Source organism: Haemaphysalis longicornis, unplaced genomic scaffold, assembly GCF_048455015.1.
Source record: "Haemaphysalis longicornis isolate Haplotype H1 unplaced genomic scaffold, Haemaphysalis longicornis Haplotype H1 scaffold_11, whole genome shotgun sequence".
In the NCBI taxonomy this organism is placed as follows: domain Eukaryota; kingdom Metazoa; phylum Arthropoda; class Arachnida; order Ixodida; family Ixodidae; genus Haemaphysalis; species Haemaphysalis longicornis.
Genome location: NW_027526214.1, coordinates 29,189,061 through 29,199,506, shown reverse-complemented (window position 1 = coordinate 29,199,506; position 10,446 = coordinate 29,189,061). Strand labels below are relative to the sequence as shown.

At 47.1% G+C, this 10,446-nt stretch overlaps 2 non-coding genes across 2 annotated transcripts; both read right to left on the bottom strand.

Moving 5' to 3' along the window:
• Window positions 1-4,159: 4,159 nt before the first annotated feature.
• Trnak-uuu (transfer RNA lysine (anticodon UUU)) lies at window positions 4,160-4,231 on the bottom strand. Its single transcript has one exon. It is a non-coding gene; the product is annotated as a tRNA-Lys (tRNA).
• Window positions 4,232-6,556: 2,325 nt separating this feature from the next.
• Window positions 6,557-6,628, bottom strand: Trnak-uuu (transfer RNA lysine (anticodon UUU)). The gene has a single exon. It is a non-coding gene; the product is annotated as a tRNA-Lys (tRNA).
• Between the last annotated feature and the right edge of the window lie 3,818 nt (window positions 6,629-10,446).

Here is a 10,446-nt window from a genome sequence, read left to right as displayed (position 1 = left end):
ACGGGGAAAAGGGGACCTTCTTTTTAACCCCCGGGGTGTGACGCGAACGTCTACAACCTGTCATAAGCGGGTAACTGGCGGGAAACCCTCTTGTGCTACCTTGGCATCAAGGCTGGCAGAACTGAGGCCCTCGCTAAGCTTTCACATGATAATAGAGTTTGTAAATGAGGGGCTCGTTAGAAGTAGAGGAAGAAATGCCGGCAGTCTACAACGCCAAAGAAGGCATAGGGGAATGGTTAGAATATTTTTTTACCGTTAGTGACGTTACATTATTATTTATTGTTATTAATTACGTGAGAAAGAAAGAAAGAAAAACACGCGCCCAGAGTGGGGACCGAACCCACGCCTTTCGATTAGATCTCGAATGCCTTACCACTTCGGCTATCTGGGCGACTGTGTTCGCTTCACTTTCTGGGGTATTTTTATATACTACAACTGTATCTGACGCTCGAGGGTGGTAACCAGCGCCACTCAGACAACACGAGGAGAAGGGGACCTGCTTTTCAACCCACGGGGTGTGACGCGAACGTCTACAGCCTTTCTTAAGCGGGTAACTGGCGGGAAACCCTCTTATGCTACCTTGGCATCAAGGCTGCCAGAACCGAGGCCCTCGTTAAGCTTTCGCATGATAATAGGGTTTGTAAACGAGGGGCTCGTTAGAAATACAGGAAGAAATGCCGACAGTCTACAACGCCAAAGAAGGCATAGGGGAATGGTTAGAATATTTTTTTACCGTCAGTGACGTTACAGTATTATTTATGATTATTAATTACGTGAGAAAGAAAGAAAGAAAAACAGGCGCCCTGAGTGGGGACCGAACCCACGCCTTTCGATTAAATCTCGAATGCTTACCAATTCGGCTATCTGGGCGACTGTGTTCCGCTTCACTTTCTGGGGTATTTTTATATACTACAACTGTATCTGACGCTTGAGGGTGGTAGCCAGCGCCACTCAGACTACACGGGGAGAAGGGGACCTTCTTTTCAACCCCCGGAGCGTGCCGCGAATGTCTACAGCCTGTCATAAGCGGGTAACTGGCGGGAAACCCTCTTATGCTACCTTGGCATCAAGGCTGCCAGAACCGAGGCCCTCGCTAAGCTTTCGCATGATAATAGGGTTTGTAAATGAGGGGCTCGTTAGAAATACAGGAAGAAATGCCGGCAGTCTACAACGCCAAAGAAGCATAGGGGAATGGATAGAATATTTTTTTACCGTTATTGACGTTACATTATTATTTATTATTATTAATTACGTGAGAAAGAAAGAAAGAAAAACACGCGCCCAGAGTGGGTACCGAACCCACGCCTTTCGATTAGATCTCGAATGCCTTACCAATTCGGCTATGTGGGCGACTGTGTTCCGCTTCACTTTCTGGGGTATTTTTATATACTGCAACTGTATCTGAGGCTTGAGGGTGGTAGCCAGCGCCACCCAGACTACACGGGGAGAAGGGGAACTTCTTTTCAACCCCCGGGGCGTGACGCGAACGTCTACAGCCTGTCATAAGCGGGTAACTGGCGGGAAACCCTCTTATGCTACCTTGGCATCAAGGCTGCCAGAACCGATTCCCTCGCTAAGCTTTCGCATGATAATAGGGTTTGTATATGAGGAGCTCGTTAGAAATACAGGAAGAAATACCGGCAGTCTACAACGCCAAAGAAGGCATAGGGGAATGGTTAGGATATTTTTTACCGTTAGTGACGTTACAATATTATTTATTATTATTAATTACGTGAGAAAGAAAGAAAGAAAAACACGCGCCCAGAGTGGGGACCGAACCCACGCCTTTCGATTAGATCTCGAATGCCTTACCAATTCGGCTATCTGGGCGACTGTGTTCCGCTTCACTTTCTGGGGTATTTTTATATACTACAACTGTATCTGACGCTTGAGGGTGGTAGCCAGCGCCACTCAGACTACACGGGGTGAAGGGGACCTTCTTTTCAACCCCCGGGGCGTGACGCGAACGTCTGCAGCCTGTCATAAGCGGGTAACTGGCGGGAAACCCTCTTAGGCTACCTTGGCATCAAGGCTGCGAGAACCGAGGCCCTCGCAAAGCTTTCGCATGATAATAGGGTTTGTAAATGAGGGGCTCGTTAGAAATACAGGAAGAAATGCCGGCAGTCTACAACACCAAAGAAGCATAGGGGAATGGTTAGAATATTTTTTACCGTTAGTGACGTTATAATATTATTTATTATTATTAATTACGTGAGAAAGAAAGAAAGAAAAACACGCGCCCAGAGTGGGGACCGAACCCACGCCTTTCGATTAGATCTCGAATGCCTTACCAATTCGGCTATCTGGGCGACTGTGTTCCGCTTCACTTTCTGGGGTATTTTTATATACTACAACTGTATCTGACGCTTCAGGGTGGTAGCCAGCGCCACTCAGACTACACGGGGAGAAGGGGACCTTCTTTTCAACCCCCGGGGCGGGACGCGAACGTCTACAGCCTGTCATAAGCGGGTAACTGGCGGGAAGGCCTCTTGTGCTACCTTGGCATCAAGGCTGCCAGAACCGAGGCCCTCGCTAAGCTTTCGCATGATAATAGGGTTTGTAAACGAGGGGCTCGTTAGAAATACAGGAAGAAATGCCGGCAGTCTACAACGCCAAAGAAGGCATAGGGGAATGGTTAGAATATTTTTTTACCGTCAGTGACGTTACAGTATTATTTATTATTATTAATTACGTGAGAAAGAAAGAAAGAAAAACAGGCGCCCTGAGTGGGGACCGAACCCACGCCTTTCGATTAAATCTCGAATGCTTACCAATTCGGCTATCTGGGCGACTGTGTTCCGCTTCACTTTCTGGGGTATTTTTATACACTACAACTGTATCTGACGCTTGAGGGTGGTAGCCAGCGCCACTCAGACTACACGGGGAGAAGGGGACCTTCTTTTCAACCCCCGGAGCGTGCCGCGAACGTCTACAGCCTGTCATAAGCGGGTAACTGGCGGGAAACCCTCTTATGCTACCTTGGCATCAAGGCTGCCAGAACCGAGGCCCTCGCTAAGCTTTCGCATGATAATAGGGTTTGTAAATGAGGGGCTCATTAGAAATACAGGAAGAAATGCCGGCAGTCTACAACGCCAAAGAAGCATAGGGGAATGGATAGAAAATTTTTTTACCGTTAGTGACGTTACATTATTATTTATTATTATTAATTACGTGAGAAAGAAAGAAAGAAAAACACGCGCCCAGAGTGGGTACCGAACCCACGCCTTTCGATTAGATCTCGAATGCCTTACCAATTCGGCTATGTGGGCGACTGTGTTCCGCTTCACTTTCTGGGGTATTTTTATATACTGCAACTGTATCTGACGCTTGAGGGTGGTAGCCAGCGCCACCCAGACTACACGGGGAGAAGGGGAACTTCTTTTCAACCCCCGGGGCGTGACGCGAACGTCTACAGCCTGTCATAAGCGGGTAACTGGCGGGAAACCCTCTTATGCTACCTTGGCATCAAGGCTGCCAGAACCGATTCCCTCGCTAAGCTTTCGCATGATAATAGGGTTTGTATATGAGGAGCTCGTTAGAAATACAGGAAGAAATACCGGCAGTCTACACCGCCAAAGAAGGCATAGGGGAATGGTTAGAATATTTTTTACCGTTAGTGACGTTACAATATTATTTATTATTATTAATTACGTGAGAAAGAAAGAAAGAAAAACACGCGCCCAGAGTAGGGACCGAACCCACGCCTTTCGATTAGATCTCGAATGCCTTACCAATTCGGCTATCTGGGCGACCGTGTTCCGCTTCACTTTCTGGGGTATTTTTATACACTACAACTGTATCTGACGCTTGAGGGTGGTAGCCAGCGCCACTCAGACTACACGGGGAGAAGGGGACCTTCTTTTCAACCCCCGGGGCGTGACGCGAACGTCTACAGCCTGTCATAAGCGGGTAACTGGCGGGAAACCCTCTTATGCTACCTTGGCATCAAGGCTGCCAGAACCAAGGCCCTCGCTAAGCTTTCGCATGATAATAGGGTTTGTAAACGAGGGGCTCGTTAGAAATACAGGAAGAAATGCCGGCAGTCTACAACGCCAAAGAAGGCATAGGGGAATGGTTAGAATATTTTTTACCGTTAGTGAAGTTACAATAATATTTATTATTATTAATTACGTGAGAAAGAAAAAGAAAGAAAAACAGGCGCCCAGAGTGGGGACGGAACCCACGCCTTTCGATTAAATCTCGAATGCCTTACCAATTCGGCTATCTGGGCAACTGTGTTCCGCTTCTTTTTCTGGGGTATTTTTAAATACTACAACTGTATCTGACGCTTGAGGGTGGTAGCCAGCGCCACTCAGACTACACGGGGAGAAGGGGACCTTCTTTTCAACCCCCGGGGCGTGACGCGAACGTCTACAGCCTGTCATAAGCGGGTAACTGGCGGGAAACCCTCTTAGGCTTCCTTGGCGTTCAAGTCTGCCAGAACCGAGGCCCTCGCTAAGCTTTCGCATGATAATAGGATTTGTAAATGAGGGGCTCGTTAGAAATACAGGAAGAAATGCCGGCAGTCTACAACACCAAAGAAGCATAGGGGAATGGTTAGAATATTTTTTTACCGTCAGTGACGTTACAGTATTATTTATTATTATTAATTACGTGAGAAAGAAAGAAAGAAAAACAGGCGCCCTGAGTGGGGACCGAACCCACGCCTTTCGATTAAATCTCGAATGCTTACCAATTCGGCTATCTGGGCGACTGTGTTCCGCTTCACTTTCTGGGGTATTTTTATACACTGCAACTGTATCTGACGCTTGAGGGTGGTAGCCAGCGCCACTCAGACTACACGGGGAGAAGGGGACCTTCTTTTCAACCCCCGGAGCGTGCCGCGAACGTCTACAGCCTGTCATAAGCGGGTAACTGGCGGGAAACCCTCTTATGCTACCTTGGCATCAAGGCTGCCAGAACCGAGGCCCTCGCTAAGCTTTCGCATGATAATAGGGTTTGTAAATGAGGGGCTCATTAGAAATACAGGAAGAAATGCCGGCAGTCTACAACGCCAAAGAAGCATAGGGGAATGGATAGAAAATTTTTTTACCGTTAGTGACGTTACATTATTATTTATTATTATTAATTACGTGAGAAAGAAAGAAAGAAAAACACGCGCCCAGAGTGGGTACCGAACCCACGCCTTTCGATTAGATCTCGAATGCCTTACCAATTCGGCTATGTGGGCGACTGTGTTCCGCTTCACTTTCTGGGGTATTTTTATATACTGCAACTGTATCTGACGCTTGAGGGTGGTAGCCAGCGCCACCCAGACTACACGGGGAGAAGGGGAACTTCTTTTCAACCCCCGGGGCGTGACGCGAACGTCTACAGCCTGTCATAAGCGGGTAACTGGCGGGAAACCCTCTTGTGCTACCTTGGCATCAAGGCTGCCAGAACCGAGGCCCTCGCTAAGCTTTCGCATGATAATAGGGTTTGTAAATCAGGGGCTCGTTAAAAATACAGGAAGAAATGCCGGCAGTGTACAACGCCAAAGAAGGCATAGGGGAATGGTTAGAATATTTTTTACCGTTAGTGACGTTACATTATTATTTATTATTATTACTTACGTGAGAAAGAAAGAAAGAAAGACGGCCGCCCAGAGTGGGGACCGAACCCACGCCTTTCGATTAGATCTCGAATGCCTTACCAATTCGGCTATCTGGGCGACTGTGTTCCGCTTCACTTTCTGGGGTGTTTTTATATACTACAACTGTATCTGACGCTTGAGGGTGGTAGCCAGCGCCACTCAGACTACACGGGGAGAAGGGGACCTTCTTTTCAACCCCCGGGGCGTGACGCGAACGTCTACAGCCTGTCATAAGCGGGTAACTGGCGGGAAACCCTCTTATGCTACCTTGGCATCAAGGCTGCCAGAACCGAGGCCCTCGCTAAGCTTTCGCATGATAATAGGGTTTGTAAATGAGGGGCTCGTTAGAAATACAGGAAGAAATGCCGGCAGTCTACAACACCAAAGAAGCATAGGGGAATGGTTAGAATATTTTTTACCGTTAGTGACGTTACATTATTATTTATTATTATTAATTACGTGAGAAAGAAAGAAAGAAAAACGCGCCCAGAGTGGGTACCGAACCCACGCCTTTCGATTAGATTTCGAATGCCTTACCAATTAGGCTATCTGGGCGACTGTGTTCCGCTTCACTTTCTGGGGTATTTTTATATACTAAAACTGCATCTGACGCTTCAGGGTGGTAGCCAGCGCCACTCAGACTACACGGGGAGAAGGGGACCTTCTTTTCAACCCCCGGGGCGTGACGCGAACGTCTACAGCCTGTCATAAGCGGGTAACTGGCGGGATACCCTCTTATGCTACCTTGGCATCAAGGCTGCCGGAACCGAGGCCCTCGCTAAGCTTTCGCATGATAATAGGGTTTGTAAATGAGGGGCTCGTTAGAAATGCGGGAAGAAATGCCGGCAGTCTGCAACGCCAAAGAAGGCATAGGGGAATGGTTAGAATATTTTTTTACTGTTAGTGACGTTACATTATTATTTATTATTATAATTGCGTGAGGAAGAAAGAAAGAAAAACCCGCGCCCAGAGTGGGGACCGAACCCACGCCTTTCGATAAAATTTCGAATGCCTTACCAATTCGGCTATCTGGGCGACTGTGTTCCGCTTCACTTTCTGGGGTATTTTTATATACTACAACTGTATCTGACGCTTGAGGGTGGTAGGTATTTATAATTATCTGTCGGAGTTGGATTGGTCTGAGGTTTTGCACGCTGGAAAAGTTGACGAGCAAGTCGAGCAATTTTCTTCTATTATGCAAGAAGGTATGCCCAGATTCATCTCGCGTAAGCGGCCCAGGAACTTAAATTCCCCGCTTTGTTTTCAGGTGAGCTCCACGTGGCCTTGAAACATAAGAAGCGTGCCCATTGGAAGGCACGGCGGACAAATAGTGAGTCATGGCAACAGCAATTTGTCTTTTACAGGTTATTGTGCAAAGTGCTCTATAAGTGGGATCGGTTACTGTACATCTCTGCTGTTGAAAATGATGCTACGCGGAGTTTCAAATGCTTCTGGCTGTACATCCGTTTTCGCTTCGGCACGAAGAGCCAAGAACACATCAGCGTTCTCGATGAAAAGGAAAATGATAACGCTTCTGTTGCCGATGCATTTGCTGAGCACTTCAGTTCAGTATTTGGACCCAATATTCAGTTCAGTATTTGGACCCAATACCCTCTCCCGCACCCGAGAACTGTCTTCTTCCAATTTCTGTATCACACTTATATGCGAAGAGGACGTTCTCAAGGCACTCAAACAGCTAAAGCCATCTCTTTCCTCTGTTCTGAATGGAATGCCCCCCGCCCTAATAAAAGCTTGTGGAGTCATACTAGCTCCAATTCTCGCTTCTATGTTTAACAACTGTACAAAACCATCTACCTTTCCGCGCTTTCGGAAAGTCGCGGGGATTGTTCCTGTGTTTAATTCTGGTGTGAAAACAAAGGTAGAAAACTATGGAGAAATTTCTATCCTCCGCTCGCCAAGCAAACTGTTCGAATCAATTTTGCACGTAATTTTGCCGAGTAGTGTCAAAAACATCCTTCTTCCAGCACAACACGGTTTTTTATCTGGCCGTTCAACTAATACAAACCTTGTGTCTTTTATGTCCTTTGCCTTGGAAGCTGTGCATGGACGGGGTCAGCTCGATACTGTGTACTGTGACCTCAGCAATCGTTTGACGTAGTTGACCATTCCTTACTTCTGCATAAAATGTCTACTTATAACATTCCCGTTTGCTTCGTGGAGTTACTCAGCAGCTATCTTAATAATAGGTCATGTTTTGTCTCGGTTAATGATGCAGAATCTGCTGCCTACTATGCTTCCAGTGTTGTGACACAGAGATCGGTTCTGGGGACCCTTTTGTGTTCTTTGTTTGTTAATGACGTCTCAGCCTCTATAAATCACTCTTGTTTTCTGTTATATGCTGATGACATCAAAATTTTTAAAGATGTTACTAGCGCTGAAGATTGCATAGCTCTTCGATCTGGTGTGGATGCTTTTAGCAACTGGTGGTCCGAAAACAAACTTGCTCTTAGTGGCACTAAAACGAAGGTTATGTACTACACTCGTAAACCAAACCCCATACTTTATCCGTACATTGTGAAAAGTGTGCCACTACCGCGTGTGTTGAAAAAATCTGACCTTGGAGTGGTATTTGACAGTGCGTTAAACTTTTCTGCTCTTGTGGATTTTATTTCTAAGCGCGCCCTTCGCCGCTTGGGGTTTGTCTCTCGAACATCAAGAGAATTAAGCAACCCTGTCTCAATACAAAAGCTTTATTTGTCTGTTGTCCGCACTATTTTAGAATATTCCTCTATGGTTGGGAACGGCACGTGCCAGTCGAACAGAAATATATTTGACAAAGTGCAAACAAAGTTCATATCTATCCACAAACTTCGTTTCTCCCGCCACAGTGGCTATGGTTCAGACTTTTTTACTTCTAATCCTCTCCAAAGTTAGAAGTCAAGACGAATCACAGCTGACCTGTTTTTTTTTATTCAACGTGTACACGGGAATATTTCCTGTTCGTAGTTGCTTGCAAATGTAAATCTTAGTGTACAGTCGGAACTAACCCGTAACTCTCCTCTACTTCAAACCCGTAAGACTTGCAATAGACACTGCATTGTACTGCCTTCAAGAAACATACAATCTATACTCCCATAATATTGACCTGTTTCATACACCCCTTCGGTCTTACATGTGCGACCTTCTGACTTCTGTCTCTCCCTGACTTCGTGCCGACTACTTTTAATTCTATTTTCATTGCCCTATTTCTGTGTAGGTATCTCGCCTATGTTACTGTTTCTACTGATTTATATCTATATCTGCCCGTTTGTGTTGTCAATTTTTTATGACACTGAGTTTTATCGTTACGTGATTGTTCCAACTTTAGTGTGCCGAAATCATTGATTATGTTAAATGACCTTTATTCTTCATTCTAGTTTTGTTCTTCGCCTGTATGTTGTTCTTCTCACGCGTGGATGTATTTGTGTCGTCGTCTGTCTTTTTCTTAAAAGACAGACGACGACACAAATACATCCACGCGTGAGAAGAACAACAAAATACCGGCGACGAAGAAAACTAGAATGAAGAATAAAGGTCATTTACATAATCAATGATTTCGGCACACTAAAGTTGGAACAATCACGAAACGATAAAACTCAGTGTCATAAACGGCAAGATGGCGCCCAGCAAGGATTGCTGTATTCTATGCTCTTGTGTTTTTTACGGTAAACAAAAGTTTTTTCCGCTGCCTTTCCTGTAACAAACGCGTGCACGCGAAGTGTGTTGTGTGGCCGGACGCTGAGCTTCAACTCCTGTGTTCTGGCGCTCGGCCGTTGAAGTGCAACATCTGTGAGACGGCTGAGGCGGCGGCTAGGCCTAGCGGAGGCGGCGGCTAGGTTTAGCGGAGCCGGCGACGACATCGGCATGTCCGCAAGCGGGGCTCCTTCCCCCTGCTCCCTTCGACGAGACTCGCCGCCCGTCGTCGAGAAGGCCCCGGCCCCGCCGTCCCAGCCGGTTGACCTTGACGCCGAAGCTGCTGGTCTTCGCGCACTCCTCATCGACGCGCTGGACGGAATTTCTTTCCTCAGCGACCAAGTGGCCCGGCTGCGGGAGGACAAAGACCTCATGTGCCGGGAAAACGCGCTCTCTTTCGACCGTCTCCGTCAAGAGAGGGAGAGAGACCGCACCCATTATGAGAAGGTGGTTAGTTCCCTGCGTGCGGAGGTGTGCTCCTTGCGTGCCGAATTGCTTCGCCGCCCCCCTGCCTTGCAGGATGAAGTACGTCGCAGCTCGGAAAAGCCTTCTTTCACGCAAATTGTCTACAAAAAAGTGTGGCCGTCGGCTACGTCGGCTCCGCTGCAGTCGGTGTCTTCGGCTTTTCCGACACTGCCTCCCACTCCGTCCCCACTTTCCCCGGTGCAATCTTTGTCTGTGCTTGATCGTAACCCTCCTACTATTGAGAAGAAGCGCCGAAGCCGGGCATGTGTAGGTGCATCGGTCACATGTGAACTCGTAGTCGTTCCGCAGCCGAAGCGCCCCAAAGCTATGTTCGTCTCAAAGCTTTCCCCATCCACCACTTCTGCTAGCCTCAATGCCAATCTGTCAACCTTAGGTGTCTCGTCCTTGAGCTGCCGACCCCTGAAGACGAAGTTTGACACGTACGCATCCTTTTATATATCCGTCAGTTAAGAGTTTTTCGAGCGCTTGAATGACCCTGCTGTTTTACCGAAAGACTGCCTCTTTAACGAGTTTCGAGGCATCTTTCGCGAAGACATGCTTCACAGCTCTGAGCGCATCACATAAGAAAAACAATGATGACTAGTACTTTGCATGTGTTTTATCAGAATGTGCGCGGTCTTCGTACCAAGGCAACTGACTTTATTGGTAATGTTCTGGCTTCGTGTTTTCCGTTA